Source organism: Hippopotamus amphibius, chromosome 1, assembly GCF_030028045.1.
Source record: "Hippopotamus amphibius kiboko isolate mHipAmp2 chromosome 1, mHipAmp2.hap2, whole genome shotgun sequence".
NCBI lineage: Eukaryota > Metazoa > Chordata > Mammalia > Artiodactyla > Hippopotamidae > Hippopotamus > Hippopotamus amphibius.
In genome coordinates, this window is record NC_080186.1 from 127,960,362 (window position 1) to 127,981,222 (window position 20,861).

Below are 20,861 nucleotides of genomic sequence, written 5' to 3' on the forward strand. Positions count from 1 at the left end.
GGCTTGATGTGGCAGAGATGACTTTGAAGGTTTCACTGAAGGCTTTTTCGGGGACCCTGTTCCTACTTTATGATTTCCCTCAGAGTGTTAGCAAATGATAAAGCAAACGAACAAACTGTGAGACCACCGGGTGCCGAGTCTTCCCTGGGAGATGGAATCCACCTCGGGTTGATAGCGCCCCCCACCTCCCAGTTGGTATGTGCTAGCGGCAGTCTCTCCCCGCAGTGAGGGTTGGTTCCGTCCCCGGACGCCCGCGCATGCGCCCGCCGCGAGAGCGCGTCCCTTCGCCGCGGTGCCTCAGCTTTGCGCGCGCTCGCCAGCCTCCAGTTCCTGAAGTGTTACGGCCGCTCGCGACCCGCGGCGCCTGAGGGGAGGGGCTCAGCGGCGCGGCGCGGTGCGGCGCGGCGCGGCGCGGACCGGTCGGTGAGTACCAGCCGCTTCGGCACACCTCCAGCCCGCCTTCTTCCCGCGTCCTTCTCGCCCTCTGCGGGGCCGCGGCCCGCTCCTCTCCCGGAGGGGCGCCTCTGACTTGGGGGTGGGGCCCTCTTGACGCTGAAGCGGGTCTCTCCGGACGCCGAGGTGGGCGCTTCCTGAGCGGACGGCGCTTCGGGACGCCGCAGTAGGCCCCTGGGGACACCGGGGATGGTCCCTCAGGGTACTGAGCGCCTCCCGACACCAGGGAGGCTCCTCGGGACGCCGGGTGGGCCCCTGGGGACCCGGGAAGGGCTTCCGCGGCTCGGGTGCCGTGCCCACGCCCCTCTCACAGAGGATGCGGCCTTCATTCGCCCCGGGGTCCCATTCCGCGCCGTTGGCTCGCCGGCGACGGGCTCTGGTCCCCGCGCGCCACTCTGAGGCGTCTGCCTCATGCTGATCACCCCGGGAGGGGTCCGTCCAGGCCGCCGCCTTCCGCGGGGCCCCCTGCGGGACCTCTGCCAGCGTCGGGGCGGCCGGGCCCCTCCGCCCCTTTCTGCTCACGCCCCCCCCCCCCCCCCCCCCCCGGTTGCTGTTTTGTCGGTGAGTGATCTAGTTCTTTTTGCCGAGAAATAAAGATTTTCCTTGGGAATCCTTATCATCATTTACCACTTTCGCCTCCAGCAGAACTAGTGCGTTTCCGCTCTGTACGGTGATAGTGTTTCAGGCGTTTTACACATACACACGTGTTGAATCTCCACAACAGTCTTATGAGATAGGTACTCTTTTCCTCTCAGTTTACATATTAGATAACTGAGGATGGAAGACACACATGGTGTAAGTAATTGAGCTGGTTTCGAATCTAGCCAGCCTAACTCCAGTGTTCTTGAAAGTTTATGCTACTGTCTTTATTTGTTCCTGTCAGAGGCAGTGCCTTTAGTTGAATCAAAAAATGTGTCTTTTTGGAATCAATTCCCAATATTCCTATTTACAAACTTAAGAAATTACCAGCTGTTTGATTTTGAATGTTTCCTAACTTGTAAAGTGATTAAAAATAACGTAAAATGATGCCTGGAATAACCTCTGTAATGCAGGTGAGGTACCTAAAATAGTGTCCAGGGACTCAGTAAATAACAGATTATTTCTCAGTGTGTTTGGATTCTGCTTTTACACACTTGCCTTAAACTGAGGCTGAATATAAACGGGGAAATAGAGCATCGGGTGTGTGTGTGTGTGTGTGTAGGTGTGCGTTTACCTTTTTTTAAATTGGAGAAACAGTCAAGCTCATGTGATTAGTTGATGAAGAGCTTGGCACCAGATTTCTTGAATGGTGACTTATTTAGGGGTAAGAGTCATTCATAGAGGATTATTAAGGTCCCTATGCCCCCAAGCTTTCAGAGCAATTTTGACAGGTTTGGTAGGTAGAATGTCAAGATTTTAAATTATCTTGTCAGTGATTGTTCTTCAGATAGATCAAGATGATGGATGTGCTGAACAAAAAAGACAAATAGTATCTTCCAAATTTGAGCTTTTCAAGGATACTACCAACCTGTGATATAACAAGTGTCACTTCTGGGTCACCTTTCCTGTTTTTGCATTCTTTTAGATACATTTTGTTTCTAACTGTCATGACTAAGAAAAAACTGTTGGCATGTAGACTGTATTCCTTCTTTGCACTTAGTGGTAATTCATTCTGTAGCCTCTGTTCAAGTAATTGAAGATAAGCCATTATTTTAGTGATTTTCCTTTCATTTTGAAGGGTAGCCACTTAAATAGTTGAACTATAGGTTAGATTGCTTGTTTAAATTGGCTGAGCAGTGATATTTTTACTCTTAGAATTTCTGTGTAGTGTGGCTAAATCTCATGAAGCACTGGAATGTTGGAATCTGTCTGTGGGGTGCCTCTACTTAATACTTCTTATTGTTCCCTTATCTGCTATGATTCTTTGAAAACTCACGTAGAGCCTGTAGGTGGTTCTGTGCTAGGGAGAAGAATTTTTTATTTACATATCTTTAAGAAATTACATCTGTTTGGTGGTGTAGCTACCATTGCTATCAGGTTTGAACATATTGGTTTAAATAACTAAATGTACAGGAAACACTTAAGAAGATGAAAACTATTCCATAGAGGATGTTTTTCTAGGACAACTATGATTCCTCCAGTCTTCCTGCATACTTACCCCTACTTCCAAGTCCTGTGCATGCTGTTCTCTTAGATTCAAGAATCACCTTAAGTCTTATTCTCCATATAGCTTCCTTCAACCTATAATAATTTTAGCCTTCTGTGCCTTTATGTGGCATTTAGTAATTTAAATATATATTTGAATTATATTTAATAATTTAAATGTATACGAGGGTGAGTCAAAAATTATCTGCACTCTGGTTATAATAAAACTTCTGTTGGCTGCACGGTCTTATCTGTACTTTCCGTTCAAGGCTACTGTCTCTGCAGTCACTGCTGTGCAGATGTGAACGTGTTACATCAGTTCCTTTGTGACTGTGGTGTGAGGAAAAATGGATGCCCCACTTGTGATTTGCATGAAAGAACAGCATGCAGTGATTCGTTTTTTGTGGTCTGAGGGTGTGCCCGGTCCCGTTATTTATTTAAGACTTTGTGCACAGTATGGAGAAAGTGTTTTGTCAAGAAGAAGTATGTATGAATGGATAGAGAAGTTCAAGGAAGGTCGCACAAGTGTTAGCCGTCAGGAAGGAGCGGAATTCACTTCTGATACATAGAAGTGAATGCACAGCGGTGCATTCGTGGCTCGCCACTCAGCCTAAAACATTTTTTAATGAGGGAATAGGAAAGCTTGTTGACAGATGGACAAAGTATATTGAAAAGCAAGGAGATTATGTCGAAAAATGATGTATTTGTCTTTTCTAAAAGTTAATTAAGATAAATTCTACAGCCAGAGTGTGGATAATTTTTGACTCATTCTCGTAAATTATATGCTATAATTTAAATATATAGCATAAAGTATAATTCATCTAATATTTATGTGTGCATACCTTACATCAGGCGGCAGTTCTAGTTGGAAGAAATCCAAAGATTAAGTCATGGAGTATTGAAGTCAGGATTTGGAGTCGAGAGACAGATGTGGAAGTGCCTACTTTGTGGCTTTGGGCAAATTATTTTTCTGAACCTATGTTTCCTCATAATAGTTATATATACTTCTTAGGTTTTTATGAGGATTAATTAAAATATTCATTCACTCACACATATTTATTACTAAAAAAGCCTTTTTTAAAAAAGTATTGTTTACATACAATGAAGTGAACTGACCTTAATTGTATAGCTCAATATGTACATTCATGTAACTGCCACCCCAGTAAAGATATGGAACATTTCCAGCACCTCAGAAGGATCCCTTGTGCCCCTTCCCAGTCACTACCCTCCAAAGATAACTAGTGTTCTGACTTGGTCACTATAGGTTAATTTTTTTAAAACAGCTTCATTGAGATATAATTCATATGCCACACAATTTACCCACTTAAATGTGCAACTCAATGATTTTTAGTATTTTCACAGAGTTGTATAACCATCACAGCAACCAATTTTAGAATATTTCATCACCCCAAAGAGAAACTCCGCACCACTAAGCCGTCAGTACCAATCCCCCTGAGTCCTTAGCAATCACTGATCTACTCTCTGTCTATGTAGATTTGCCAGTATGGATATTTTGTGTAAATGGAGTCATAAGATATGTGGTCCTTCTGGCTTTTTTTTTTTTTACTTAGCAGGATGATTTCAAGCTTCATCTATGTTGTTGCATATATCAGTGCTTCATTCCTTTTATTGCTGGATAACTTTCTGTTGTATGGATGTGATATACATTTTATTTATTTCTTCATCTGTTGATGGACATTTGGATTGTTTCCATTTTGGGGCTTTCATGAGTAACGCTGCTTTGTGAACATTTATGTACAAGTTTTTGTGTGGACATAAATTTTAATTTCTTTTGGCTATTTACCTACGAGTGGAGTTGCTGAGTTGTATTGTAACTCTAATTTTAACATTTTGAAGAACTGCTAAACTGTTTTCCAAAAAGGCTTCACTATTTTACATATCCACCAGTAGTGTATGAGGGTTCAATTTCTCCACATCCTTGCCCACACTTGTTATTGTATGTCTTTTTGATTTTACACCTATTCTGGTGGGTGTAAAGTGGTATCTCATCATGGTTTTGATTTGCATTTCCCTGATGGCTAATCATCTTGAGCATCTTTTCATGCATTTACTTGCCATCTGTAAATAATCGTTGGAGAAATGTGTACTTAGATTCTTTGGCTATTTTTTTTTTTGGTGTGGAAATCTTCCAGGTTTTACTCACAATGAGAGAAAAAGCAACAGGAAAGAGATTACATTCATTGTGACTTTCAGCATCCTAGAATACCATTATTTATGTAGAGCAGAGATATAGTTGTAAGCAGATAATGTGGCATGGGATTTCACCTTATCCGGGCACAACTTAATTTTGGCTGCCTTACCAGGTGAATGCGGTAAACAGAGATCTTTTCAAACAAGTTTTTAGGGGAAGTGCTACCATTCTTACTTACCATCCATGTCTGCAAATTGCACAGTTTCGTTCCTTTTTATGGTTGAGTTATATTCCATTGTGTATATGTACCACATCTACTTTATCTGTTCTTCTGTCAGTGGACGTTTAGGTTGCTTCCATGACCTGACTATTGTTAATAGTGCTGCAATGAACATTGGGGTGCATGTATCTTTTTGAATTATGATTTTCTCCAAGTATATACCTAGGAGTAGGATTGCTGGGTCATATGGTAGTTATATTTTTAGTTTTTTAAGGAACCTCCATACTATTCTCTGTAGTGTCTATCAATTTACATTCCCACCAACAGTGCAGGAGGGTTCCCTTTTCTCCTCACCTTCTCCAGTGTTTATTGTTTGTAGATTTTTTGATGATGGCCATTCTGATCAGTGTGAGATGAGATCTCATTGTACTTTTGATTTGTATTTCTCTAATAATTAGTGATGTTGAGCATCTTTTCATGTGTTTGTTGGCCATCTGTATGTCTTCTTTGGAGAAATGTGTATTTAGGCCTTCTGCCCAGTTTTTGATTGGGTGTGGGTTTGTTTGTTTTTGTTGTTGTTGTTTGTTTGTTTTTTTAAATATTAAGCTGCATGAGCTGTTTGTATATTTTGGAGATTAATCCCTTGTCAGTTGCTTCATTTGCAAGTATTTTCTCCCATTCTGAGGATTGTCTTTTTGTCTTGTTTATGGTATCCTTTGCCTTGCAAAAGCTTTTAAGTTTAATTAGGTCCCATTTGTTTATTTTTGTTTTTATTTCCATTACTCTAGGAGGTGGGTCAAAAAGGATCTTACTTCAATTAATGGCAAAGAGTGTTCTGCCTATGTTTTCCTCTAAGAGTTTTATAGTGTCCAGCCTTACATTTAGGTCTTTAATCCATTTTGAGTTTATTTTTGTGTTTGTGTTAGGGAGTCTTCTAATTTCATTCTTTTGCATGTAGCTGTCCAGTTTTCCCAGCACCACTATGGCTAATTTTTATTGGGTTATTGGCCTTTTTATTTTTGAGTTATAAAAGTTTAAAAAAAAATTCTAAGTACAAGTCCATTATCACATATATCATATATAAGAATTGTCTTCAGTTCGGTGGGCTGTCCCTTTGCTTTCTTGATAGTGTCTTTGAAGCACAAAAGTTCTTAATTTTTCATGTCCAAGTTTATTTAGTTTTTCTTTTGTTGCTTGTGCTTTTGATGTCATATCTAAGAAATCATTTTCTAATTGAAGCTCATAAAAATTTATGCCTGTGTTTTCTTCTATGGGTTGTATAATTCTAGCTCCTACAGTTAAGTCTTTGAAATGTTTTGAGTTAATTTTTGTATGGTGTGAGATAGGGGTCAAATTTAATTCTTTGCATCTGGCTGTATTTCCCAGCACCATATGTTAGAAAGACAATTCTTTGCCTGTTGAACAGTCTTGGCACTCTTGTTGAAAATCAGTTGACTGTAAATGTGACCACGTATTTCTGGACTCTCAATTCTGTTCCACTGACCTATGTGCTCATTCTTATGTCAGTGCCACACTATCTTGGTTACTGTAGCTTTGTAGTAGATTTTGAAATCAGGAAGTGTTAGTCCTCCCAACTTTTTTTTTCTCCAGGATGGTTTTGATTATTTTAGGACTCTTGAATTTCCATGTGAATTTTAGAATCAGCTTGTCAATTTTCACCAAAAAATCAACTAGGATTTTACTAGGGATTGCATTGAATCTGTGTGTCAATTTGAGGATATTGCCATCTTAATATTGTTTTTTGATCCTTGAACATGGAATGTCTTTCCATTTATGTATGTATGTATGTATTTATTTATCTATGTATGTATTTAAGTACTTACTTATTTAGTTGGCTGTGCTGGGTCTTGTTTGTGGCATTCGGGATCTTCATTGCCATGTGCAGGATCTTTGTTTTGGCATGCGGGATCTTTTTTTTCAGTTGCGGCATGTGGGATCTTTAGTTGCGGCACGTGAACTTTTAGTTGTGGCATGTGGGATCTAGTTCTCTGACTAGGGATTGAACCCAGGCCCTCTGCATTGGGAGCATGAAGTCTTAGCCATTGGACCACCAGGGAGTTGCTCTTTCCATTTACTTAGATCATTTTTATTTTCTCTCAAAAATGTTTTGTAGTTCTCAGAGTATAAGTTTTGCATGTATTCTGTTGAAGTTATGCCTAAGAATTTTATTCCTTGTGATGCTTTTGTAAATGGAATTAAAAAAATTATTTTCAGATTAAGTTGAGTGTATAGAAATACAATTTATTTTTGCTTATTGATCTTGAATCCTGTAACCTTGCTGAACTTGTTTTTTTTGTGTGTGTGTTTTTTTTTAGCTCTTTATTGGAATATAATTGTACCAGCTTATGAGGTACAGCAAAGTGAATCAGCTGTATTTACACATATATCCCCATATCCCCTCCCTCCCACGACTCCCTCCTCCCCTCCCCATCCCAGCCCTCCAAGGCATCACCCATCAATGAGTTGATCTCCCTTTGTTATACAACAACTTCCCACTAGCTATCTATTTTACAGTTGGTAGTATATGTATGTCTGTGCTACTCTCTCACTCTGTCCCAGCTTCCCCTTCGCCCCCCGCAACCCTGTGTCCTCCAGTCAGTTCTCTGCATCTGCACCCTTATTCTTGCCCTGTCACTGGGTTCATCAGTACCATTTTTTTTTTTTTTTTTTTAGATTCCATATATATGAGTTAGCATACAGTATTTGTTTTTCTCTTTCTGGCTTCACTCTGTATGACAGACTCTAGGTCAGTCCACCTCATTACATATAGCTCCATTTCATTCCTTTTTATAGGTTGAACTTGTTTATTAATTTAATAGTTTTATAGTGGATTCCTTAGAATTTTCTATTTAAAAGATCATTGCATCTTTTTTTTGGTTTGTTTATATTTTTTGTATTTTTTTTTTAAATTTTTAATTCTTAATTTTTTATAATAAACTGCATATATTTAGAGTCTACAATTTGGTATCCCAATCTCCCAATTCATTCCCACCCCCAACCCTCCCCGCTTTGCCCACTTGGTGTCCATATGTTTGTTCTCTACATCTCTGTCTCTGTTACTGCCTTGCAAACTGGTTGATTTGTACCATTTTTCTATAGTCCACATATATGTGTTAATATACAATATTTGTTTTTCTCTTTCTGACTCACTGCAGTCTGTATGACAGTCTCTAGGTCCATCCATGTCTCTACAAATGTCCCAGTTTCATTGCTTTTTACAGCTGAGTAATATTCCATTGTATATATGTGCCACATCTTCTTTATCCATTCATCTGTTGATGGACATTTAGGTTGCTTCCATGTCCTGGCTATTGTAAATAGTGCTGCAGTGAACATGGGAGTGCATGTGTCTTTTTGAATGATGGTGTTCTCTGGGTATATGCCCAGAAGTGGGATTGCTGGGTCATATGGTAACTCTGTTTTTAGTTTTGCAAGGAACCTCCATACTGCTCTCCATAGTGGCTGTATCAATGTACATTCCCACCAGCAATGCAAGAGCATTCCCTCTTCTCCACACCCTCTCCAGCATTTACTGTTTGTAGATTTTCTGATGATGCCCATTCTAACCGGTGTGAGGTGATACCTCATTGTAGTGTTGATTTGCATTTCTCTAATAATTAGTGATGTTGAGCAGCTTTTCATGTGCCTCTTGGCCATCTGTATGTCGTCTTTGGAGAAATGCCTATTTAGGTCTTCTGCCCTTTTTTTAATTGGGTTGTTTGTTGTTTTGATATTGAGCTGGATGAACTGTTTATATATTTTGGAGATTCATCCTTTGTCTGTTGATTCGTTTGCAAATATTTTCTCCCATTCTGAGGGTTGTCTTTTTGTCTTGCTTATTGTTTCCTTTGCTGTGCAGAAGCTTTGAAGTTTCATTAGGTCCCACTTATTTACTTTTGTTTTTATTTCCATTATTCTAGGGGGTGGATCAAAAAGGATCTTGCTGTTATTTACGTTGAAGAGTGTTCTTCCTGTGTTTTCCTCTAGGAGTTTTATAGTGTCTGGCCTTTAGGTCTTTAATCCACTTGGAGTTTATTCTTGTGTATGGTGTTAGGAAGTGTTTAATCTCATTCTTTTACATGTAGCTGTCCAGTTTTCCCAGCACCACTTATTGAAGAGGCTGCCTTTTCTCCATTGTATATCCTTGCCTCCTTTGTCATGGATTAGTTGACCATAGTTTATCTCTGGGCTTTCTATCCTGTTCCATTGATCTGTATTTCTGTTTTTGTGCCAGTACCATACTGTCTTGATCACTGTAGCCTTGTAGTATAGCCTGAAGTCAGGAAGCTTGATTCCCCCAACTCCGTCTTTTCTTCTCAAGATTGCTTTGGCTATTCAGGGTCTTTTGTGTTTCCATACAGTTCATAAAATTTCTTGTTCTAGTTCTGGGAAAAATGCCATTGGTAATTTGATGGGGATTGCATTGAATCTGTAAATTGCTTTGGGTGGTAGAGGCATTTTCACAATGTTGATTCTTCCAATCCAAGAACGTGGTATGTCCCTCTATCTGTTTGTGTCTTCTTTGATTTCTTTCATTAGTGTCTTATAGTTTTCTGAGTACTGGTCTTTTACCTTCGTGGTTAGGTTTATTCCTAGATGTTTTACTCTTTTTGTTGCAATGGTGAATGGGATTGTTTCCTTAATTTCTCTTTCTGCTCTTTCATTGTTGGTGTATAGAAATGCAAGAGATTTCTGTGTGTTAATTTTGTATCCTGCAACTTGACCAAATTCATTGATTAGCTCAAGTAGTTTTCTGGTGGCCTCTTTAGGATTTTCTCTGTATAGTATCATGTCATCTGTGAACAGTGACAGTTTTGCTTCTTCTTTTCCAATTTGGATTCCTTTTTTTTCTTTTTCTTCTCTGATTGCTGTGGCTAGGACTTCCAAAACTATGTTGAATAGTAGTGGCGAGAGTGGACATCCTTGCCTTGTTCCTGATCTCAGAGGGAATGCTTGCAGTTTTTCACCATTGAGAATGATGTTTGCTGTGGGTTTGTCATATATGGCCTTTATTATGTTGAGGTAGGTTCCCTCTATGCCCACCTCCTGGAGAGTTTTTATCATAAATGGGTGTTGAATTTTGTCAAAAGCTTTTTCTGCATGTATTGAGATGATCATGTGGTTTTTATCCTTCCATTTGTTAATATGGTGTATCACATTGATTGATTTGTGTATATTGAAGAATCCTTGCATTCCAGGGATAAACCCCACTTGATCATGGTGTATGATCCTTTTAATGTGTTGTTGGATTCTTTTTGCTGGTATTTTGTTGAGGATTTTTGCCTCTAAATTCATCAGTGATATTGGTCTGTAGTTTTCTTTTTTTGTAGTATCTTTGTCTGGTTTTGGTATCAGGGTGATGGTGGCCTCATAAAATGAGTTTGGGAGCGGTCCTTCCTCTGCAATGTTTTGGAAGAGTTTGAGAAGGATGGGTGTTAGCTCATCTCTAAATGTTTGATAAAATGCACCTGTGAATCCATCTGGTCCTGGACTTTTGTTTGTTGGGAGATTTTTAATCACAGTTTCAATTTCATGGCTTGTGATTGGTCTGTTCATATTTTCTATGTCTTTCTGATTCAGTCTTGGAAGGTTATACCTTTCTAAGAATCTGTCCATTTCATCCAGGTTGTCCATTTTGTTGGCATATAGTTGCTTGTAGTAATCTCTTATGGTGCTTTTTATTTCTGTGGTGTCCGTTGTAACTTCTCCTGTTTCATTTCTGATTGTATTGATTTGAGTCCTCTCCCTCTTTTTCTTGATGAGTCTTGCTAGAGGTTTATCGATTTTATTTATCTTCTCAAAGAAGCAGCTTTTAGTTTTGTTGAATTTTGCTATTGTTTTCTTTGTCTCTATTTCATTTATTTCTGCTCTGATCTTTATGATTTCTCTCCGTCTACTAACTTTGGATTTTGTTTGCCCTTCTTTCTCTAGTTTCTTTAGGTGTAAGATTAGATTGTTTATTTGGGATTTTTCTTGTTTCTTGAGGTAAGATTGTGTCGCTATAAACTTCCCTCTTAGAACTGCCTTTGCTGCATCGCATAGGTTTTGGGTAGTTGTGTTTTCATTGTCATTTGTCTCTAGGTATTTTTTGATTTCCTCTTTGATTTCTTCAGTGATCTCTTGGTTATTTAGTAGTGTATTGTTTAGCCTCCATGTGTTTGTGTTTTTTAGTTTTTTTCCTGTAATTGATTTCTAATCTCAAAGTGTTGTGGTCAGAAAAGATGCTTGTTACGATTTCAGTTTTCTTGAATTTACCAGGGCTTGATTTATGACCCAAAATGTGATCTATCCTGGAGAATGTTCCATGTGCACTTGAGAAGAATGTGTAATCTGCTGTTTTTGGATGTAATGTCCTATAGATATCCATTAAATCAAGCTGATTTATTGTGTCATTTAAGGCTTGTGTTTCCTTGTTAATTTTCTGTGTGGATGATCTGTCCATTGGTGTAAGTGGGGTGTTAAAGTCCCCCACTGTGATTGTGTTACTGTCGATTTCCTCTTTCATAGTTGTTAGCATTTGCCTTATGTATTGAGGTGCTCCTATATTGGGTGCCTATATATTTATAATTGCTATCTCCTCTTTTTGGATTGATCCCTTGGTCTTTATGTAGTGTCCTTTCTTGTCTCTTGTAACATTTTTTATTTTAAAGTCTATTTTATCTGATATGAGTATTGCTACTCTAGCTTTCTTTTGATTTCCATTTGCATGGAATATCTTTTTCCATCCCCTCACTCTCAGTCTGTATGTGTCCCTAGGTCTGAAGTGGGTCTTTTGTAGGTAGCATATATATGGGTCTTGTTTTTGTATCCATTCAGCCAGTCTGTGTCTTTTGGTTGGTACATTTAGTCCATTTACATTCAAGGTAATTATCGATATGTATGTTCCTATTACCATTTTCTTAATTGTTTTGTGTTTGTTTTTGTAGGTCCTTTTCTTCTCTTATGTTTCCCGCTTAGAGAAGTTTCATTAGCATTTGTTGTAGGACTGGTGTGGTGGTGCTGAATTCTCTTAACTGTTGCTTGTCTGTAAAGCTTTTGATTTCTCCATCGAATCTGAATGAGATCCTTGCTGGGTAGAGTATTCTTGGTTGTAGGTTCTTCCCTGTCGTTACTTGAAATATATTATGCCACTCCCTTCTGGCTTGCAGAGTTTCTGCTGAGAAATCAGCTGTTACTCTTATGGGAGTTCCCATGTATGTTATTTGTCGTTTTTCCCTTGTTGCTTTTAATAACTTTTCTGTGTCTTTAACATTTGTCAATTTGACTACTGTATGTCTTGGCATGTTTCTCCTTGGGTATATCCTGCCTGGGACTCTCTGCGCTTCCTGGACTTGGGTAGCTATTTCCTTTCCCCTGTTAGGGAAGTTTTCAACTATAATCTCTTCCAGTATTTTCTTGGGTCCTTTCTCTCTCTCTTCTCCCTCTGGGACCCCTATAATGCGAATGTTGGTGTGTTTAACGTTTTCCCAGAGGTCTCTTAGGCTGTCTTCAGTTGTTTTCATTCTTTTTTCCTTATTCTTTTCTGCATCAGTGATTATCACCATTCTGTCTTCCAGCTCACTTATTCGCACTTCTGCCTCAGTTATTCTGCTGTTGGTTCTTTCTAGTGTATTTTTCATTTCAGTTATTGTGTTGCATGTCTGTGTTTGTTCTTTAATTGTTCTAGGTCTTTGGTAAACTTTTCTTGGAACTTTTTGATCTTTGCATGCAGTCTTTTTTCAAAGTCGTGGATCATCTTCACCATCATTATTCTGAATTCTTTTTCTGGAAGAGTGCCTATCTCTTCTTCATTTAGTTGTTTTTCTGGTGTTTTATCTTGACGCTTCATCTGGTACAAAGTCTTTTGCCTTTTCATATTCTCTGTCTTTCCGTGACTGTGATTTTCAGTTCCACAAGATGAAATACGGCTGATACTGCTTGATTCTGCTGTCTGCCCTCTTGTGGAGGAAGCTGTCTAGGAGGCTGGTGGGTGCTTCCTGATGGGAGGGACTGATGGTGGGTTGGGCTGGGTGGGCAGAGCTCAGTAAAACTTTAATGCGATTTGGTGGGTGGAGCTCAGTGACACTTTATTCTACTTGTCTGCCAGTAGGTGGGGCTGTGTTCCCACCTTGGTGGTCCTTTGGCCTCAGGCTACCCAGCACTGGAGCTTACAGGCTCTTTGGTGGAGCTAATGGTGGACTCTGGAAGGGCTCACGCCAATGAGCACTTCTCAGAACCCCTGCTGCCAGTGCTCCGGTCTCCTTGGTGAGCCACAGCTGCCCCCCACCTCTGCAGGCAACCCTCCAACACCAGCAGGTAGGTCTGGTTCAGTCTCCTGTGGGGTCACTGCTCCTTCCCCCTGGGTCCTGGTGAGCACACTTTTTTGTGTGCCCTCCAAGAGTGGTATCTCCGTTTTCCTCAGTCCTGTGGAGGTCCTAAAATCAAATCCTGCTGGCTTTCAAAGTCTGATTCTCTGGGGATTCCTCCTCCTGTTGCTGGAGCCCCAGGTTCTCAAGCCTGATGGGCTCAGAACCCTCAGGACTTCTGCAGTATAACTGTTCTCCAGCTTGTGAGTCACCCACCCAGCATTGATGGGATTTGATTTTAATGGAATTGCGCCCCTCCTACCATCTCATTGTGGCTTCTCCTTTGTCTCTGGATGTGGGGTGATTTTTTTTTGGTGAGTTCCAGTGTCTTTCTCCATTGCATATTAAAATAAGATAGTTTTACATTTTCCTAATCTGAATGCCTTTTCTTTTTCTTACCTAGTTGCTCTGAACCTCCAGCACAATACTGAATAGAAGTGGTGAGAGTGGACATCCTTCCACATGATCTAAGGGGAAAACTTGCAGTCTTTTACCATGAAGTCTGATATTAACTGTGGTTTTTTTCTCTTTTTTTGTAGATACCATTTATCAGGTTGAGGAAATTACCTTCTATTCTTAGTTTATTGAGTGTTTTTATCATGAAGGGGTGTTGAATCTTGTCAAATGCTCTTTCTGTATATGTTAAGATAGTCATGTGGTGTTTGTCCTTTAATCTGTTGATAGAGAATAATATGTCACATCTGCTTTATCCGTTAACCTATTAGTGAACGTTTTAGGTTGCTTCATATCTTGGTATTGTAAATAATGCTGCTGTGAACACTGGGGTGCATGTATCTTTTTTTTGTAAATTTATTTATTTATTTATTTATTTATTTTATCAGCTGTGTTGGTTCTTTTTTGCCGTGCGCAGGCTTTCTTTAGTTGCAGTGAGTGGGGGCTACTCTTTGTTGTGGTGCGTGGGCTCCTCATTGCCGTGGCTTCTCTTGTTGCAGAGCAAGGGCTCTAGGCGCGTGACCTTCAGTAGTTGCAGCACGTGGGCTCAATAGTTGTGGCTCACGGGCTCTAAAGTGCAGGCTCAGTAGTTGTGGCACACAGGCTTAGTTGCTCCATGGCATGTGGGATCTTCCTGGAGCAGGGATCGAACCCGTGTCCCCTGCATTGGCAGGCGGATTCTCAACCACTGCGCCACCTAGGAAGACTGAATGTATCTTCTTGAATTAGTGTTTTCATTTTCTTCAGGTATGTATGCAGGCGTGAGATTGCTGAATCATATGGCAGTTCTGTTTTTAGTTTTTTGAGAAACCTCCATACTGTTTTCCATAGTGGCTGCACCAATTTACATCCCCATCAACAGTGTACGAGATTTCCCTTTTCTCCACTTGCTTGCCAACATTTGTTATTTGTGGTCTTTTTGGTGATAGCTGCTCTGACAGGTGTGAGGTCAGGATTCTTACCATGATAGCTGGGAGCAAGAAGTATACAGCAAGCGTATTAGGGGTTTTTAGAGCTTCACATTGAAATGACTGAGTATGGGAGCCAGGAGAGGTAGCAGGTTACAAGAGGCAAAATTGTGGTTTCTTCTTCTAGTCTTGAGTGCAGTGCTGACTATTATTTGGTTTCCTTAATTTAAATCCTGCTTCTTTTTCTTATCTTAAAGTGGAAAATACTTAGAAAAATTATTAAACCTTCTTAAGCTACTTGAACAAATTACATACCAAAGACTTTAAGTTTGGTTTTTTAGTTAATGGAAAATTTTTCCTAAAAATTATTTTTGGACTGGAGATCATAGATGAAGGTTGTAAACTGAATTATTTCTGTTTTTGATGGCCTGTTAAAAATTTTTCAATGCCATTTCTTTATTTTTTCTTTTACCCAGAAGATATCATGCTTTATTTACTGTTCTGTTTCTGTCTTTTTTTCATTTAATGTTATGTGTCTTGAAGATTTTTCAATGAGGGTGTGTAAATATAAGCCTTTGCTTTAAAAAAAAATTGTGGTAAAATATACATGACACAAAATTCACCATTTTAACCATTTGAAGTGTACACAGTTCATTGGTATTAAGTACATTCACATTGTTGTGCAACCATCACCACCATCCATCTCCAGAACATTCTTCATCTTCCCAACTCAAATGCTGTACCATTAAACAATAACTACCCCATCTTTCTCTCCCCAAGCCCCTGGCAACCCCATCTTCTTAATATTCTGGCTAGGGCTTTTATGTTGAATAAAAGTGGCAAGAGTTGGCATCCTTGTCTTGTTCCTGATCTTAGAAGAAAAGTTTTCAGCTTTTCACTGTTGAATATGATGTTAGCTGTGGACTTGTCATACATGTTCTTTATTATGTTGAGGTATGTTTCCTCAGTACCTACTTTATTGAGAACTTTTGTCATAAATGGATGTTGAATTTTGTCAAATGCATTTTCTGCATCTTTTGAGATGATCATATGATTTTAATCCTTCATCCTTTGCTAATGTGGTTTATCACATTGACTTGCAGGTGTTGAATCATCCTTGCATCCCTGGACTAAATCCGCTTTATCAGGGTGTATGATCCTTTCAGTGTGTTGAAGTCAGTTTGCTAATATTTGGTTGAAGATTTTTTAAGATATTTATTTATTTATTTAGTCTATGCTGGGTCTTAGTTGTGGCATGTGGGATCTTTAGTTGCAGCATGCAGGATCTTTAGTTGTGGCATGTGGACTCTTAGTTGCGGCATGTGGACTCTTAATTGCAGCATGCACGTGGGATCTAGTTCCTCGACCAGAGATTGAACCCTGGCCCCCTGTATTGGGAACGTGGCGTCTTACCCTCTGGACCACCATGGGCTGAAGATTTTTGCATCTGTATTCATTAGGGATATAGGCCTGTAGTTTTCTTTTTTTGTGGGATCCCTGTCTGGTTTTGTTATCAGGGTAATGCTGGCCTTGTAAAATGAATTTGAAAGTGTTCCCTTCCCTTCTATTTTTGGAAGAGTTTGAGAAGGATTGATACTGAGTTTTTCTTTAAATGCTTGGTAAGATTCACCAAGTGAAGCCATCTATCTGGCCCTAGACTTTTGTTTGTTGGGAGGCTTTTGATTAGTGATTGAATTGCCTTACTAGTAATTGGTCTGTTTAGATTTTGTATTTCTTAATGATTCAATCTGGTATATTGTATGTTTCTAGTAATTTATCTGTTTCTTTGAGGGTGTCCAAGTTGTTGGCATATAATTGTTCATAGTAGTCTTTTATGATCATTTATATTTCTGTGGTATCAGCTGTAGTGTCTCCTCTTTCATTTCTGATTTTATTTGAGCTCTCTCAGTGAGTCTAGCTAAAGTTTTGTCAGTTTAGTTTGTCTTTTAAAAAAACAGCTCTTACTTCCATTGATTTTTCCGTTGTGTTTTAGTCCTTATTTCATTTATTTCTGCTCTGATCTTTGTCTTATGAAGTCTGTCTTGTCTGCTATAAGGATAGCTTCTCCAGCTTTCTTTTGGTTTCCATTTGCATGGAATATCTTTTTCTGCATACCTTCACTTTCAGTCTGTGGGTGTCCTTTACATCTGAAGTGAATCTCTTGTAAGCAGTATATAGATGGGTCTTTATTTATTTTTTAAAAAAATCCATCCAGCCACTCTACATCTTTTGATTGGAGAATTTATTCCATTTACATTTAAAGTAATTATTGATAGCTGTGTACTTATGGCCATTTTATTAGTTGTTTTCTGGCTGTTTTATAATTCCTCTGTCCCTTCTCTTGCTCCTTCCCTTTGTGATTTGATGATTTGCTATAGTGGTATGCTTAGATTCCCTTCTCCTTATTTTTTGTGTGTCTGCTATAGATTTTAGCTTTGTGGTTATCATGAGGCTTACATAAAGGAACTTATGACAGTCTATTTTAAGTTGACAACAACTAAATTTTGAACACTTTATAAAACTTTATATTTTTTCTCCTCCCCACAACATTTTATGTTTTTGAGGTCACAATTTACATCTTTTAATCTTCTGTATCCTTTAAGAAATCATTGTACTTATAATTATTATTATTTTTAAGATATTTATTTATTTATTTATTTGGCTGTGTCGAGTCTTAGTTGCAGCACGTGGGATCTTTGTTGCCATGTGTGGGCTCTTAGTTGTGGCACGCAGGATCTAGTTCCCTGACCAGGGATCGAACCCAGGCACCCTGCATTGGGAGCGTGGAGTCTTAACCACTGCGCCACCAGGGAAGTCCTTGTCTGTGTTTCTTTAAGGTCTTTTTTGAGATGTTACTTTGTTCTTTCACTTGAAACATACTTGTTTTTTTTGTTTTTGCTTTTTTTCATTTTCCTTGACTCTGTGTTGGTTAGATATGCATTAGTTAGTTATGCATTAGATAAAATAGCCACACTCTGGTCTTGAAAGACATGAATCTACACCTAACTCTTGGTTGTCTCTCAAACCTTTGTGATAGTCCAAGCAGCCTACTTTATTTTTAGTGGCTCCCAGTAGTTTAGGATGTACCAAGACCTGTTAGTATCCCAAAGTGGAAGAAGTCAGCCCCTAGATAAAGGCTGATTGGAAGCCAGACCCTTAGGCAGCAGCTTTTAAAGTATGCAGATAGATACAGTCTTGTGAGACTCTGAGTGTAAGCCTTGTTGGCCACCAGAGTCTGGCAATCTAAAGGTGTCCCCTGGTGGCAGCTGAAAAAATCAGGACATCAGATAAGGATACAAGCTCTATTCTGGGAAATACTGGCAAGCTGGAGCAAAGCAGAGGAAGAGTGCAGAGATGTCACCCACCAGCCTTTGTCTTTGAATAATATTTCAACAGGCACTTATATGTGTGTTAAGTTAGATGCATGCCTTTCAGTCCAGTGCTATATGATAAGCAAATAAGCCTCTTTCACAAAAAGTCTGGGTGTTTTTCAGTTGGCTGCTTCTGTGCTGGGCCCTTGGTGGTTAAGTCTCTGTGTGTGAGCCCTTTGAGAACTGTTTCTCAGTTTGCTATAGCCTTGTGGGTTTCATGAATGCAAGCCCTGTTGGCTTTCAAAGCTAGATGTATTGGGGGTTGTTTCTCAGATGCAAGTCTTTTTTTTTTTTAAACACTAAAAAAAAAATTGGTTGCACTGGGTCTTAGTTGTGGCATGTGGGCTCCTTAGTTGTGGCACGTGGGCTCCTTAGTTGTGGCACATGGGCTTTTTAGTTGTGTCATGGGAACTCTTAGTTGTGACATGCATGTGGGATCTAGTTCCCTGACCAGGGATTGAGCCCGGGCCCCTGCATTGGGAGTGTGGAGTCTTAACTGACCACTGTGCAACCAGGAAAGCCCTTGAGGTGCAAGTCTTAAAAGTTGGGTTGCCAGATGTGGGGTTTAAACCCTTCACTCCTCAGGGAGAAGACTGAGGTTTGAGTTCCTTCCTGATTGTGGATTGCTGCGGTGGGGGTGGGATTTATGGCAAGATTGTGTCCCAGTCTCTCCTACCCACTTCGAAGTAAGTTTTCTCTGTTTGCCTGAAGTGTAGGAGTTGCTCAGCCCCCACCCCCACCCCCCCCCGCAGTAAATCATTTTGTATGTAGCTGTAGATTTGGTGTGTCTATGGGAGGAGGTGAGTTCAGGATCCTGCTACATCACCATCTTGAACTGGCGATGTTCAAAATATCCTTTAATAACACAACCATGATACTGACATTGGTATACCCTACTGATGATATTTAGATTTCCCCTATTTTGCTTGTACTCATTTATGTATTTTTCTGTGTGTGTATTAACTTTTACAGTTTTATCACCTGTGTAGGTTCATGTATTGGATCACTATAGTTGAGAAACTGAAAAGTTCCAATACCACAGGAATCTCTTTTCTAACCAAACCCATCTCCTTCCTGTACTTGCCCTCTTCTGTCCCTAACTCTTAGCAACCACTACCCTGTTTTCATCTCTAAAATTTTGTCATTTCAAAAATGTTTTATAAATGGAATAATAAAAAATCCCATAAATGCCACCATCTGGAGTTGATGGGCACAGGCAGGACAGCAAAAGGACAATGTTTGTGATGGTGCAGCCATGATCCCATTGTAAGGACCAACATCATCTGAGACAGAATTTCAAAGTCCGAGAGTAAAATACGTAATGTTCTTGGGAAATGTTGTATTTATTTAGAAAGTTCTGTTATCGGGTTGCTTGCACTTTTTGGTTGCTGCTATGTCCAGAATATTTCCTATATGGCACATTGATAACATGATATTTAACAAATTACAATTTACTCATGACTTTTGATGAAAGCACTAGATGGTGTGTGCCTACCTTGTGCTTCCCTGGACCATTTGTGGGCTTTCATTAGCATCAGACCAGAGATCCTTATGTAAACTTTAATACATGCCAGAATATTGCCTTCAGAAACTACAGAAATTTAAAAAACAAAACAATTGTGTATATAAGCAACATTTTGTGATGGGCTTGTTTTGCTCAACACAGTTCCCTTGAGAGTCAACCAAGTTGTTGCATACATCAGTAGTTCATTCCTTTTCATTGCTGAATATATTCCATAGTATATATATAGTTTAGCCACTTACCTATTGAAGAACTTTGGACTGATTCCTGGATTTGACTATTACAAGTAAAGCTGCTATGAACATTTGTGTACAAGGTTTTATGTGAACATAAATTTTTGTTTCTCTGGAATAAACACCTAGGAGTACAATTATTGGGTTATGTGATAGCTGAATGTTCAGTTTTAAAAGAAACTGCAGGGACTTCCTTGGTGGTGCAGTGGTTAAGAATCCGCCTGCCAATGCAGGGGACATGGGTTCTGATCCCTGGTCTGGGAAGATCCCACATGTTGCGGAGCAACTAAGCCTGTGTGCCACAACTACTGAGCCTGTGCTCTAGAGCCTGCGAGCCACAACTGTTGAGCCCATGTGCTACAACTACTGAAGCCCGTGTACCTAGAGCCCTTGCTCCCCGGCAAGAGAAGCGAGCACAATGAGAAGCCTGTGCGCTGCAATGAAGAGTAGCCCCCACTAGTGGCAACTAGAGGAAGGCTGCACACAGCAACAAAGACCCAATGCAGCAAAAAAAAAAAAAATCTAATCTGAATTTCAAATAATACTTTAAAAAAAAATAAAAGAAACTGCAGAATTCTTTTCAGAGTTATTGTACCATTTTACATTCCCACCGGCATTGTATGAGTGATCTAGTTTCCCTGACTATTTGGTTGTGTGACTTTGTAAATTTTATCCATTTTGATGGGTATGCAGTATATGATCTCATTGTGGATTTTAAAAATTAATTAATTAATTAATGGCTGCGTTGGGTCTTTGTTGCTGCACGTGGGCTTTCTCTAGTTGTGGCAAATGGGGGCTACTCTTTGTTGTGGTGCATGGGCTCCTCATTGCAACGGCTTCTCTTGTGGCGCATGGGCTCTAGGTGCATGGGCTTCAGTAGTTGTAGCACATGGGCTCAATAGTTGTGGCTCATGGGCTCTAGAGCATAGGCTCTATAGCTGTGGCACATGGGCTTAGTAGTGCCACGGCATGTGGGATCTTCCCGGAGCAGGGCTCAAACCCGTGTCCCCTAAATTAGCAGGCAGATTCTTTTTTTTTTTTTAAGAACTTATATTGAGG

At 39.8% G+C, this 20,861-nt stretch overlaps 1 protein-coding gene across 4 annotated transcripts in view; it reads left to right on the plus strand.

Annotated features, from left to right (window-relative positions):
- The first annotated feature begins 288 nt into the window (after positions 1-288).
- UIMC1 (ubiquitin interaction motif containing 1) overlaps positions 289-20,861 on the plus strand; it is a 140,374-nt gene continuing 119,801 nt past the window's right edge. For 3 of the 4 annotated variants that reach the window (XM_057728354.1, XM_057728388.1, XM_057728380.1), the window contains exon 1: positions 297-423. The gene's annotated coding sequence lies outside the window, so the exon portion shown is untranslated. Of the gene's footprint in view, positions 424-20,861 lie in introns of all 4 variants that reach the window. The other variant, XM_057728363.1, reaches the window with a different exon arrangement.